This window comes from Silene latifolia, chromosome Y (assembly GCF_048544455.1).
Source record: "Silene latifolia isolate original U9 population chromosome Y, ASM4854445v1, whole genome shotgun sequence".
NCBI lineage: Eukaryota > Viridiplantae > Streptophyta > Magnoliopsida > Caryophyllales > Caryophyllaceae > Silene > Silene latifolia.
The window spans coordinates 171,736,727-171,752,170 of NC_133538.1; the positions used below are offsets into that span (position 1 = coordinate 171,736,727).

The 15,444-nt window shown below is 43.2% G+C and overlaps 1 long non-coding RNA gene across 3 annotated transcripts; it reads right to left on the reverse strand.

Annotated features, from left to right (window-relative positions):
* Nucleotides 1-10,840: 10,840 nt before the first annotated feature.
* On the reverse strand, nt 10,841-15,290 carry LOC141633927 (uncharacterized). Of its 3 annotated transcripts, XR_012538698.1 has the most exons (7): nt 15,230-15,290; nt 14,951-15,099; nt 14,578-14,632; nt 13,557-13,673; nt 13,389-13,461; nt 13,253-13,316; nt 10,841-11,166 (listed from the first exon to the last, which is right to left on the reverse strand). It is a non-coding gene; the product is annotated as an uncharacterized LOC141633927 (long non-coding RNA). The 3 variants fall into 3 exon arrangements; XR_012538696.1 differs by lacking the exon at nt 15,230-15,290 and having other exon boundaries at nt 14,951-15,196; XR_012538697.1 differs by lacking the exons at nt 14,578-14,632; nt 15,230-15,290 and having other exon boundaries at nt 14,951-15,196.
* Between the last annotated feature and the right edge of the window lie 154 nt (nt 15,291-15,444).

Here is a 15,444-nt window from a genome sequence, read left to right on the forward strand (position 1 = left end):
ACGCGACCTTATCCAGGCCGACGCTGGGGAGACGCTATATCTATACTTAGCGATTACCTCGGCCACGGTCGGTCTTGTAATCGTCGGGAAGAAAATAAGCAAGAATACCCAATTTACTTTATCGAAGAATACACTCACTGCCGCCAAAGAAATTACCCACTAATCGAAAAGGTAGCCCTCACCGTCGTCGTTGCCGCAAGGAAGCCGAAACCCTACTTCGACGCACATCCCGTGACGGTCTTAACCGACCGTACCGTTGGAGAAAGCATTAGAAAAATTCAAAAATCCTAGACTTATCAAATGGGCGGTGGAGCTCTCCGGCTTTGGCATTCGGTACAAGCGAGGCCTTCGATAAACGGGCAAGCGCTTGCGTACTTCCCGGCCGAGTGCACGTATCAAGAAGAATCACATCCGGCGTGTGGGAAGTGTATACCGACGGGTCCTCCACGGCGAACAGCTCGGGAGCCGGCATCCTTATCATCAACCCTAACGGAAACGAGTTTGAGTACGCCTTGAAGTTTACCTTCTTGGCCTCACATAACGAATCCGAATATGAGGCGGTGATAACTGGAGTCGAGTTAGCTAGAGGCGCCGGGCGGAGCATATTGTGTTGAAAACAGACTCGCTCTTAGTGACTAATCAAATCCGAGGAGAGTATGAGACTCGAGACGATGGGATGGTAAGGTACCGGAGAGGGTAAAAGCGACACCTCAAAATTAAAATCTTTCCAAATACAAAGCATCCCTGTGTCCGAGAACAACCGAGCCAACGCTCTCTCAAAACTTGCCGCTTCAAGCATCAAAAATGTCGATCGAACCGTCTTTGGTGGATATCGAAATGCGAAAAGCATCACCGAGACCGTCGGCATGGTGGGCGACATCAGCCGAGACGACATGGATGACTCCGAGATAATGAAATACAAGCTGAAAAAAATGCCGAGGACCGCATCTGTCTCGGAAGATATGAAGGATCGCTGCAAGGTACTTAGTGTTCGAAGGAGAATTGTACGGAAAGGTCCGTAATAAGACCACTCTTGAAATGTGTCGGCCCAGCCGACGCGGAGCTTATACTGACAGAGATCCACGAAGGCATCTGCGGATACCACATGGGGGCGAGAACGCTATCCCACAAAGCTCTCCGAGCCGGCTACTTCGGCCTACCATGCTTTGAAAGATTCCGGGCAAAAACCAAGAAGTGCAAGAATTGTCGATGCATGCTCCGTGTACATGCACCTTCCCGAGACTCCGCAACCCGCATTTAATCCCCTACCATTTGCACAGTGGGGGATGGATTTATTAGGACCATTTCCGACGGCCTCCGGAGGAAGGAAGTACCTGATTGTCGCCGTTGACTACTTCACCAAATGGGTCGAGGTCATCGCGGGACTGCCAAGACCACGGCGGCGTAAGAAAGGTGATTTGGGAGAACATCATAACTCGTTTTGGGTTACCCCAAGTCATTGTATTTGACCACGGCCGAGAGTTTTGGAGCGACATGGTGATGAATTGGTTGGAGGAGCTCGGTATCAAATTTGCATACTCCTCCGTCCGCCACCCTCGAGCAACGGGGGGAGGCGGCTAATAAAACAATACTAAACGGGTTGAAGAAGAAGGTTGAAGATCTAAAGGGAAGATGGGGTGATGAACTACCCGGCGTCCTGTGGTCCCTTCGAACCACGGAGAAAGAAGCAAGAGGGTGCAGTCCATTCCACCTAGTCTATGGGTCTCGAGGCCGTCCGGCCCGATTGAAGCGGCGGTGCGACATTCGAACACAAACCTTTAACCCAATCGAAAATGAAGAAGGCCTGAGAGCCTCCCTAGACCTGGTCGACGAAAGTCGAGATACGGCACGGCTCAACTTGGCAGTATATCAAAACCGAATGAGAAGAGCCTACAACCGTAGGGTCCACAAAAGGGACTTGAGAGTAGGAGATCTAGTCCTGAGAAAGTCGGCCGCAACCAACAAAGGAAACATCCATGGTAAGATGACGGCCAATCGGGAGGGACCCTACGGGGTGGTTGAAGAAATGAGGCCGGGGACATACCTACCGACGACATGGAGGGTGTGCCTCTAATGAGCCATTGGAACACAGACAACCTTAGGAAATATTTTGTATAGCGGCGGAGGTGTCCGAGACTGTTGTGGGCACCCCAACGCGTGATTATATCTTATGAAGAGTGATCCAAGTTTTCCATCGAAATGCTTGCCCCCTCCGTAGTCGTACCAAAGTAGACGCCACGGCCAAAACCGGCAAATCACTACAAATGCGGTTGATACTCATGAAAGCGACCAACATGCTTAAGAACGTATAAGTACAATTGAGAAACGCAAAATGATCGCCTCGGCCAATCCGGAGTGGCGGAGGAAGTGATCAATATGTCTATAGATACGAATGCGGTCGAGCCGTAACCTCGATTGCCTCGGCCAAAGCCGGGAGTGACGCGAAACGACCGATATGCTAACATGTTTACAACAGCAGTTGGAAAGCGCAAATCTGACCGCCTCGGCCAGACCGAGAGTGGAGGAGGAAGCGACCGACATGCCAACATGTTGCTGAGCAAATTGGGAAACGTGAACCTTGCTACCTCGGCCCGTTCAGGTGCAGCAGAGGGCACGACCAATATGCTAAAAACGTTTAAGTACAGTTGAGATACGCAATCCAATTGCCTCGGCCAAGCCGAAGGTAAAACGAAAAAAGCGCTCAATATGTTTAAAAACGTAAGAAGACAACTGAATGGAGGATGAGATCAAAGCCTCGGCCAAGTCGAAGGCAAATAAACAAACTTCATTAAAAATGTTTACAAGTGAGACAAAATAAAGTCGACGGCCGTCCCCATAGGGATAGCCTAAGCTCAACCTACCAAAGTTTAACAAAAAAGAAGGAACAACAAAAATTACAACATTCAGACTTGAAGCGCCAAAAGGATGGCAGGGAGGAAAGGCTCAAAAGTTGGCCCCCGAACAGCTGAAGCTGTCCGAAAGGCCATGTGAATCTGGTGACGACCGCCCGTCTCCCTATGCTTGTTACCGCTCGCCACCGGCAGCAGCAGCAGCATCACCGTCGGTGGACGGCCCAGAGGACGACTTGGCAGCGTCACGTGCCTTTGCCTTCTCAGCCTCCTCTCTAGCCTCCTTCACCTTAGCATCATGGGCCGCCTTGACCGCAGCTTCCTGAGCAGCCTTCGCCGCCTTCGCCTCGGCCGCGGCCTTGGCCTCCTCTGCAGCCGCCTTCTCATCCAGGAGTTTGTCAAAATCTTGCCACGGAAAAGTGCCTTCAGGAAGGAGCTCCTTAATCGCATCCCTTGTTGCATCTTCAGCTTGGTCCCGGTACCGGGCACACATTTCAGGGATGATGACGGTTTTCAACAGCTCAATATCCTTCTCCCTCTGAGCAAGGATAGCCTTTGTGCCCTTGTGTTCCTTCGCCTCGGCCAAATGCAGGGTCTTCCATCTTTCCCTCTGCTCAACCATGGCCTTGTAACCACCCTCAAGTTTGTTTCTCTCCTCCCGCAACTTAGCGGCATCAGCCAACGTGGACTCAACCTTAGCTCTCTCAGCCAGGACCACCTTCTCAGCGTCCTCCTTAAGCTTTCGCTCGGCGAGGAAGTCCCGCTCGCCTTCTCGGCCTTCTTCCTAGAAGCGGCAAGCTCAAGCCTAAGCCGTTGGAGCGAAGGGCGCTTTGAGCCACGAGCTTTTCTTGCTCAATAAGATGAGTGCTGCAACTTGACCCACTTCACCAGCCTTTTGGCCAACCTAATGCCGTCCGCCTTAAGCTGAACGAAGGAAGCCTTCTCGGACGAGGTGTCGGCGGCGACATTTTTGTCGCCCATCTGCACAGGCTGCTTCTCCAATTGCCGTTCGGTGGAAGCAACAGCTGGCGACGGTTGATCTAGAAAAAACCCAGACAAAGCGTCCATATCAACATTCATCGACATATAAGAAAACCTGTCATCAGGAATGCATAAGGAACCTGCTAAATCCGAGCCATGGGTTAGATCCGTACCAGTCCTAGCCTTCTTGGATTGAGGGCCTGACCCCTCCTCTTTCCCCGCCTCGAATAACGAGCAGCAAAGCGAAAGTTGTTTCTTTCCTCTTATTTGAAGGAGGAGGACCCTCCAGAACGGTGAGGTCCTCGTCAACATTGATGACCTCCTTATCTTTTTGGACTATGGGGATTGGAGATAGAGTTGGAGTTGACGTCGTAGCCGCCGAAGACATTGCTTTTGGTCTCCGGCGCGACACGTTACCGCCAATCTCTGCTTGAGTCGCCCCCACATCCATTGCTTTCAACGCCTGTTCCATGAGTTCGTGCGGGGCCTGCTTGCGATCACGCGACGCGGCCTTAGGGTGCAGTTCAACAACTCTCCTGTCCTGGTCAAGTCCCAACTTACTTAGGATGGAGACAGAGAGATCCCGGCCAAATCGATCTGCAAGAAACAAAGCAGGAGTTAAGCGAAAGAAGTAAACCGAGGCTCAAATATTGAAGCATAAAAGCAAAGGGGGGCCTCATACCGACCCCACTCACCCCGGGCCGAGGGCCTAGGTGAGGCCGACGTGACAAAGCGGCTCGTCTTGAAGGACGATCTGCGTCGGGGCATCCATCCTTGGGCGTGCCATCCTTCTCAGCCTCAAACATGCTCATTGCCCGCACTTCGTCGTCTTTAAGATAAACCTTCTTGGCGTCCATCTTAATCTTATTACGGAGACATATCTTTCATGCTCCCCCGACTCTCACAAATGAAATGACGCGGCGCCCGGAAGGACCAGGGCGGTGGATAGTCCTCCGGAACCTCGACATATACCCACCGCCCCTTCCAGTCTTTGCAGGATGTCAGCTTGGAGACGGTCACGTAACCCGGCTCGGTCTGCATGTTGTACCACCCCATGACACCTTGGGTAGACAGCCGAAGATGGTGGAGCCGGCGGAAAAGGTTCACCGTTCGGGCCACCCCTTTAAAGAGACAAAACCATACGAAGCCAATAATCGTCCTAATGGCCAACGGTGCGGTTGTGCCACGGCGACATTCATGGCTTTGATTATGGCCGAGACGTGTTCATTAAGAGGAAAACGGAGCCCATACTCCGGATGTCTAATATACACGCCTATACAACCTTCGGAGGGCAACAGATCGCTGATCACCCACAGGGACAATAATTCTATACCCCCGCCGAAGTTGTAGTGGTCTTGAAAAGTTCGGGCCGGAGACGAAGCGAACTTGTTCGTCCAAACGCGATCGAGTTTAATCGAGCGGGCTTCACCGTGCCACAAGTAATGTGGCCTCTCTGAATCGGATCGGTCTCTTCCTCCTCATCATCATCAAAATCCTCGAGATATTTCTCGTCGATTTCAGAGAAGGCGACTTGCGACCCCGAACCCTACCGGCGGACAAACAGTGGCTCCTGTTCATCGAGGATGCGGCGGTTCGCCCCGGGTTGAGGTACTAAAGCGAGCGTCGGCGGCAGACATGGTGGCAACGAATACTTAACAAATAAAAGTTGGGGAAGAATTTGTTTTTACCTTGAAAGAAAGTGTTACGCCGAGTAACGCTTCAAAAATTAGAGAGAGAAAACTCTTCAAAACTAGAGAGAGGAAATTTTTCTTGAAAATGAAATTTGACAAAGAAAATGAGGGGCACACTGCTCTATTTATAGAGCAAAGCCCATTCATGGACCAATCGAGCAAAGCCCATGAAACGTCCACCAATCAATACCAGCCACGTGTCAAGCATGCGACCCACGAAGGTTAATCGACATACAGTGAGAAATCTTCTTCGACACGCTCCTTGGTATCTACTTTCCAACGGCCACCGATCAACCAAGCTTGGCGAAGACCGTGAGGGGCAATCAAAAGCACACGGCACTCCCAACCTTGGTCTCGGCCAACGCCATTTTCTTTTCCACATTCGATGTCCATTACACAACAATGTGGAGGGGGGATATGGTGCGGCCTGAACAGGACCAAGCCGAGGAAGAAGTTCGACATGCGCAGAATACGCTCAACACGCATCGAAGGTCCATACCACGGCATAGACTACGCTGGGGCAAATTGATGGGGCATATTCTACACCACGACCAAGTCAACATATTGACCAAGGTCAAAGCTAAAAGACAACAAGTCAAAAGAAAAACAACCTAATCCGGCAAAGCCTTGCGTCGGCTGTCACTGGGTCTCGGCTCGGCAACTAGTCGGCCGAGAGGCATATCCGTGTACTCGCATCCAGTCCCCTCGGCATGGAGTCAACCAGGCCCGTCGGCTGTCATGGGTCCCTCGGCGAGGGTAAGACAAGTCTTTCCACCTTTCTACGCCACTTGGCCACTACGTGACAAAAGGTGAAAGTCTATAAATACTCCACATCTCTCATTGAGAAACCAACTGAATATCTGGTATAAACTCCCTTATCTCTCTACAATATACTTTGCCAAGTAAAACATACAACTTATCTCTCTAAGTTTACTGACTCGAGCGTCGGAGTTAGTACGTTTGGCCCCAAGCCGAGCCCTCAGTTTGTTCATCTTTACAGAAAAGAGAGAAAGGAAGAGACGAGCAACGACATCATTCTACAAGCTCAAGTGGTCACAACCCTGCTCCGGAATTACACCCGGAACACCTCAGAAAGCTTAAACGCACGCGTTTAAAACAAGAATTAGTAACCCAGGAGTTCCTAAACTTAACCCTAGGATCCCCATTCCTCTTAGGTTCATAAGCCTTTAAGTTCCCATACCAGCCTTCCTTTTAGGTTCGTACACCCAGGTTCACACGCCTAGCTCTTTAGGTTCCCAAACTCCCTAGAGTTCATACACTTCTACCCTTAGGATCATAATCCTTTAGGATCACCTTTTCTCTTTAGGATCATATTCCTTTAGGATCACCTTTTCTTAGAGTTCCTACACCCAAACCTTGGTTACCCCTTAGGTTGAACTTATATTTGGCCTCCTTCCCGTCGATGTTTTTCTTTAGGGCCCCACACCCTAGCAAAATCCTTACATATCTTTTAGGTCTTAACCTTAGCTCCTACGCAAATCCGGAAACATCTTGAGAAAGAAGTCTCAAGTATGGTCTCTTCTTATGGCTGGCGAGCTTCCTTACGTAGTCTAATTGACTTTAAACGACCCTCCTCGATAGTGGACAGACTCTAAAATGTTCCCGATGACAGGTCCTTGGTTCAGACCCCTTGAACCGCCTCGCGTCGCCATAGTCTTCAGGTTGTAATCTTCGATTGACCTGATGGCTATACTTTGACTTTCGCCTTGTCCAAGCCTCAGTCAAAGTGGGGGCTCTGTAGATACCTCATTTCTGCACCTCCCGCAAACCACCCAGTGATGATTGGGCCGCATGTTTGGTACACGGAACGATTTATGACAATTCATAAGTTTATTGTCAAGTGATAGCTCAAATACTTGTGTCTACCCCTTGGTCGTCATATATGCGCTGTTACGGTCGTTTTGACAGTAATTAGAGTTCATTTGGAGTCCGGGTCAAAAACCGTTTTCATTTTCTAATAAACCGTCTAAAATGCCGAGTCAGAATGTTCTGGAATGTTCTGGATATTTCTATTCCATATTTCAATCTTTTAATCTTTTGGCAAAATATATCCCGAAATTATATTTTAAGCAATAAGGAAGTTGAGATCTACCGCAATTCCATAATAGAAACGCGGAAAATCTTTCTTCCGCAGGAGGAAACTTCTGGGGAAAGGACGCAACACCTGTTGCGCCTCTTCCAAGAGCCGCAGTGGTTGTTGCACCTCTTCCCCAGCTCCTTTCTAAGTATTTTAAGATCTTTTCGAGATTTGTTTCCAAAGTTTTACCGAAACCCTAATTCCTCCGTGTGATTAGTATAAATAGGAGCCTTCGTTCCTCATATTTCTCACGCGAGTGTCCGCCCTTCTCTTCTCCCTTTGCATTCTAAGACCGCGCTCTTTGCCTATTGACGTCTACGTGTTTTAACTTTCGACCACGAAAGCTCGGATCCTTCTGAGTACCAGTCTCGTTTTGCACGACCGACCAATTTGACCAACTCCACTTCAATCAATTAATCAATTTGTTTTAAAATCCTTTTTCAAGGGCACTTTCATATTTGCATAGATCGAGTCGAGTTACCACTAAAAACCGATTTAGTTAAATCTCGCGACGCTAACATGTAAGTCTGAGGGTGTAAAATCCCAATTTTATTAAATGTATTTTATTTAATGTATTTTATTTTATTGTAATTAATTAATGTACGAGTTTATGTCATAAGCATGCTTAAAATCGACTTCTAAAAACCCTTTTATTAAACCGTTTTTACGGATTAGCAGTAATCAGATGTCGAGAAGAAACGCAGCAACAACTACGCCTCTTCGAAAAGTCGCAAAGACATCTGCCGCGCTCTTCCAGGGTCGCCATTGCTTTGCTCTTCTTCTTGTTCCTCGGTTTTCTGTTGACTTCGTCTCTTTTATTTTACTTTCTTATTTTCTTCTCTTTTCTTTGTACATAATAATTTTTAATATGTTATTAATATTTATCACGTTTTATTTCCGACTTAGATCCCTTATAATCAATATTTGCGGGTTTTCGTCATCTTATTTAAACCCGGGTTTAAGAGGCTCGATTTGTTCATATCAAGTCCCTTGAATTCGTCTTTGATACATGTTTCAATTCTGTTTTCGTCTTTGATTCTTAATCTTTAATTTCCGCTTCTAATTTCAAGTTCGTATATAAACTCTCTTCCGACATCGTAAATAATATCTAACTTATAATAATTCGTTTCAATCCGTTTTCATCAGCTTATAACAATATTAGTATGTATGCAATCTATTAAATCACTTCAACTTGAGTCTAATATCAATAATCGCCCTTAAATTCACCAACGAACATTAACAACCCGCGGGTCTGACTTTCACAGTCAGAATTCAGTCAGAATTCAACTGGAGAACAGACGCAGAAAGTGTTGCACCTCTTCCAGAGGACGCAGCAGATGCTGCGCCTGTTCTAAGTTAGCTTTTGCCTCTGAACTCTTCTCGTTTTGACGTAGGGTTTCTAATTAGGATTTTAATTAACTATTATTTTTTATTATCACCATAATTCGACATATTTTCCAAATTTCCTTATTTTCCAAATTTCCTTATTTTCCAAATTTCCTTATTTTCCAAATTTCCTTATTTTTTCCAAATTTCCTTATTTTCCAAATTTCCTTATTTTCTAAATTTCCATATTTTTCAATTTTCCTTATTTAAATCAATTTTCCAATTTCCATATTTTTCCCAATTTTCTAATTTTCCTTATTACATTTATTCCTTTCTTTTCTTTTATTTCTAAAACTCTTTTGGGCATGTTTATGATGCAAATTCAAATATCCATTATAATTTATTTCTTTGTAATATTTCTTATTATCTTGTACTCCCTCCGATCCAGACAGATGGTAACACTTACCTAAAATGGATGAACCACACCAATGGTAACATACCATATTTGGCATGAAAAATACTAAATTACCCTTACATCCACTACTTAATTACTCCCTCCCATCCAGACCAAAGGTTACGTTTGACTTTTTGGCACTATTTATGATTGTAGAGAATCTTTGATATTATTAGTAATGTATAAGAGAAAACATAGTCGTGCGAGATCTTGTTTGATTCATCGTCATGAATGCTATAAGAATATCAAGTTTTTATAATTTTTCATAATGTGTAACTAAAGATATTCACGTTGCAAAACACGCATCGGCAAGCGTAATAAAGTCAAATGTAACTTTTAGTCTGGATGGGAGGGAGTATAACTTTATCATCCACTCACCCACTCACCAACTACTTATTTAATTCACCTAAACTCATGTGGCCCCAATCAAACTTTCCTACTTTACCCCTCACTTTTCATCCTTTTCTTAAATAACCACTTTTTCCCTATGTTACCATTTGTCTGGATCGGAGGGAGTATGATTTAATTGTATGGCTTTTACATGTAATCAATCTAAATTCCAACTTCGACATAATTAATTACTAAATTCCTTGTTAACCGACATAGTATAATTCACATGCTAGGACTAAAACGTTGGATGTTGCATTGCATGCATATAATCGACAACATATCGACTATGAATAATTTCTCTAATCATTAGTAGAGGCCGCTATCGAGGCGGGCGGGATTAGATGTTCGATCAAAAGAGCTTCCTAATACGTACCCTCACCCCTTACTCCAGATATCTGTGAACATCCGTGTTCATTGGCATCCACGAGAGTCATTCTAGACATAGAATGCTAAGGGTAACGAGTTCTTAGTGTCTATGTCATTACTTTGTGTCTTGACATGACACGAGGTATTCGAACGGTTTTCAATTTTCCACAATAAATTGGTGGCGACTCCACAAATGCAAACGCTTGTTTTCCCAAGCGCCCTCGTGGTCCCCCCGTGTCCATACATGGTGCAAGTCATATCGTAACACACCAAAGAAAAGTAAAGATGATGGGTTAAAAAGGCATCAAACCCTAATTAAGGATGTCAATAAGGTAACAACCAAACAATCAAACCGCACAAATCTCTCGTCTACTATATGAAGTTTTTGAATGTTAAAGTTTACGAAGTTCAACATGTAGAAGTGTTGAAGACACTAAAGTGTTGTGTAAGACATAGGACACAACATATCATAGAAAGACCGCAGTGCGGCATCTATACCAGTAACAATACATCTGAATGTTGCTAATAAAACCACATTGAATTAGGCATCAAATATGTGATTTTGTGTCCACCAACATTACCATAAAATTATACTTTCTTATCTCTTCAACTCTGAAAATTTCAGATATTGTGTAGATACTAAATAAAAAAGAAAGATATGTAGAGCCTTTAGGTCATAATAAGAAAACAAAGTAGAAAATATTGTAATAGCAAATGCACATCTTCAATCTAGGGAGAGGATACTTTTGAAAACAAGAAACCAATCGACATGTTTTGAGAAACTTTTGAACAAAATGATTATAAGATAACTTATGTTTTGAGAAACGGTAATAAACTTAATGCGTAGCTTAAACACCGATTGTATTGAACTACGGACAAAGACTCAATATTTTATCATAAAACTTACCATTAACGGCATCTTGTATGAAAAAACCACCCTCTTGATTGTTTCGATTTTTTCCCGAACCGAATAGAGCACTCGTTAAGATACGTGTTAGGTCTTTATTTCACCTATCAAGATCAGTTAAACTCAATTATTCTACCCATTACTCAACTTTAGAACATTGTTAAACCAAAAACATTACTCCTAATCCACCCTCAATTACCCATATATTGAACATATTGAGCTCCTCTTAATTACCAACAATAAATTCAAACAAACGAAAGAACAAGACGGTCTGAACAACCAATGAAAATGCACAAATGCTAAGCCAAAATTTGGTTGATTCTTGAATCCTATAGATATATCCAACATATATAAAGAGAATTTTAGGTTTCGTGAACTATGTTATACTTTCTTTTATGACAAAAACAAGACTATATGACATGTGAAAAAAAAAACTGGGAATTACCAACTCGTTTTTACATTTACTTCTATCAATATTTTTTATTTTGGGTTTAATGATCAATCACTTCTCTAATAGTCAGTCTATTTTCCATTACCTCTCCCTTCCCTCCCTTAATCCCTTTATCGGTCTCCCCCACTCCTGACCATCTACCTCTCCTTCCCCATTCCTCTCAATACGGGGAAAAAAACCAAGCACAAACGCCCTTCCTCCCTTCCCCTCACCCTCTGCCCCTGTGCCTCCACACCAAAATCATTGACTATTAATAGTCTGTATTCATTAAGATAATTAATTGCCTTTTAATGACCCTATACCTCCTGTGAAATTTTCCACGACATGGCTCCTGTTCTACATCGACATTTAATGTCTATCAGTTAGTTCGCTTCCTTATTGTTTTATTTCATTTCCAAGAACAAATACCAAGAAAATTACTAAAATATAATATCAAACTGATGTTATTTCTCCTAAAGACAGTAAACTATCCCTAATACACCTCTCCTCTCTTTCCTTCTAATTAAACCTCAACACTAAAAAATAACCTCCTCTTCCGCCTTCCAATCCCCCCTTCCGCCATCTCTCTCATCCTGAATAATAATAAATCTAGACAACCCATATCTCCCTCTATCTATCCCACTTCCTCTCTCGGCTCTAAATCTGAACAAAATCAAACATGCCGCTCTCTGCCTTCCTATCCCTCAATCTCAAGAAAAGAAAACAGAACAGAGATTATCTTTCCCTCACTGCATTCCTTGTCCTTACCTCTGTCCGCCACCCTTCCTCCTACTTTCTCTCTCCCCCAACTCCACCCAATTATCCATCACTTCCCTTTCTCTCACTATTGATAAAACGAAGCACATGCGCTCTCCCATCCCTTACTCTCACTCTCTGCCCCTCTCTTTCTATCGACATCCCCTCTCTATATATGAATATAATCAATTAAAGACATCCTCTCCCTCCCTCCAATTCCCTTTTTCCGTCCCTTCATCCCTCTAAATCTGAACAAAACCAAGCAGGGAGACACGATCTTTCCCTTTATATGTCCATCTACTTCCCTCGCCCCTCAATCGAACAAAGTCAAGCATAGACTACTTCTGCTTCCGTCCGTCCCTCCCGCTCAAACTTAACAAAATAAAAATAAAGTAGAGACTATCTCAATGTAACACAATTCCCTCTGTACTCATCTCTCTCCTACCCTTCATCCCTCTAACCCCGCCCATCTATCCACCCCCTCCCTCTCAATCTTAACAAATCAAGCACGTACATTGGTACATACGCTATTCTTTTCTTCTTCACCTGGACTCGTAATTAATTAAGGAAACTCATTCTAGGGCCGTATTACTGGGAGGAACCCAGAGTTAGCCTCAAGTTCTGCAATTCTCAAACGCAATTCTCAAACCCGTAGATCCTTAGCCAAAAAGAACACAATAAATATAACAATCCACCAAATAACATTCTTTTGACACTTGTTTACGCGTATCATCGTAGCTACTTAAGGTTACCAAGGGACGAACCAAGACATCAGCCAAAACCCGCATATAAACCAACCAATTGTATGCAATCGCCAAAACCCATAATTGAAACTAATTAAGCTCGCATAGCTTAGGGTTGTACTAATAGAGGACAAACCAGGATTTGACTCAAATATTTCCACCATTTTCAGACCCTCAAATACACCGATCAATTAAATGACCTCCTTTTTTATATATTGAATGCAATCGATGAAACATATAATCGTAATTAGTGAAACTAACCTAGTTAAGGGTTGTACTAACCGAGTTCAGCAAGGGTTTGGCTCAAATCCCGCCATTTTCAGATCTACAAATACACCAATAAATTACATAATGTTATTTTGGCAGTTGTTTTAGCGTGTAATAGTAAGTACTTTACCTGGCCTATAGACAATCCCAGTAGAAGCATGCTCACCCCCATTTGCCTGCCATCAGTTCGCCATTTGCCAGGCCTATCAACCCAGAAAAAATTAACACAACCAATAAACACACATCTGACTTACATTTTATGTGCAGTTGTTTATAGGGATTACCACAGTTAACTTACCCCACCTACAGAAGATCCCTGTAGAAGCCTCGTCCGACGCCATAATTAACTCCATAATTAACTGAGTGCACGTATAAACAATTCCAGCAAGCGTCTCTCATCACGCCATCTGTGTACCTACAAATTAAACCAACATATTTAATCACATTATAAAGGAACTTGTTTAAGCATGTAATACCATTCATTAACAAACAATATAACATTAAATTTAGAAGGCTAGCGGAAGTAGATGGTAAAAAAAAGTTGGGTGGCTGAAATTCAAAGTTGGCAATCCCGTTCTACTGAGATCGCTCAGATTATATCCAAAGACTATATGTTATGAAAACCACTTACAAGTGACAGACATTTTCATATATTCTGTAACAGAGGATGATACAACTCGGAAATAACTCCGGTATTGCCAATTATGGAAATCAAATATTCAGAGACGGGGGACATTGATCGGTCAAGTACTCAAGATACCAACTATACAACTGAGTACATGATACTTTTTTACCTTAATACTGCCACTATGCCAGTCAACAAAACATACCATACCATCATGAGAACTACAACTATTGAATGAAACAAAGGGAAATAACAGACTGAAAGATATGCCTAAAATAATAAAAATGGAAGTATTGCGTATCTTGTTTCGATTCTGCATAACATAATTACATATAATAACATAGAAATTAGCCAGATCAGATCGGCTCCAACTTAAATAAAAGCGACTGAAATAAGCAAAAAAAAAAAACCCAATAAAAGCGACTTTAAAACAAACGGATAATTGAGAAATTTACTCAAATGAATCACAAGTAAGTAGGTGAACAAGCACAAAAGTAAAATACTTGTAATTAATACCTAAATTGATAATAAATTCTCTTGTTTCTTGAGAAGTAGCTGGAGAGGCGAGAGGATACTTTGGAAAGGAGGAAATGAGTGGAGGCTAGTAAAACTGGGGGAATTGTATAATCATCTATAAATCACTCTAAAAAATCTGGGTAATTAAAAAAAATATCAGTCAGCGATAGAATCGTACCCGGAAAAAGAAGCAGCAGTAGCTAAGGTGAAGGACAGATAAAAAAAGAAATGATCTGTCCAATCAAGAAAGGTAAAACACAAAATGAGACAAAGAAATGGAAAAAGCAATGATCAGATTATCATACAACCACTATAGTTGTCAAACCCCAGGCTACAAAACCACCGAACAAAGAAGGAGCAGTGAGCAAGTGTTCAATTAAAGCAATCAATGGTTCTTATATATTAACAATAAGCTAAGAAACGGTATCCGCCAACCCAAAAAAACCCAAAAATTAACTCTAAAACTGATTAAACCACCTATAAAACCATAAAATCAATCATCTAAAATAGAAAACATTCAATTAAGAAACACAATAATTAAATAAAATCACCTTGGAATCTCCAGGACGGGCTGACGAAGGGGAAACGGCAACCAGTGTAATCGATCATCAATTGTTTCTTCAACCAGAGATCATCAACCAATTGATGGACCCCGCACCGGTAGCATACCAAAATACCGATGGGCAATTGAAGGGAGTACCTGGGAAGTTTGGAAAAGGCAAAATAAGGAAAAAGTAAGAGATAGAGAAATGGAGAATGAATGAATGTCGGAAAATAATGAAGAGGAGACTAAAGGGAAATAATGAGTGGCTGAGAAAGGGAGAGAATACATGGTTGCTGTTCATCACATGCATAGCACAAGAAACACACCAACAGTTGTAGCCCTACATATGACCATCTTCATCATCTTCATCCCCCAACAATGAACCATCTCCCCGATTTCGCCGTCTCAAGGATATGGTTATTGGGGTTGGCAAATGGGGTTTTGTTGTTTGATGAGGTAAAAGGGTAACAATAATTGATGATTGAGATTGAATAACTAATC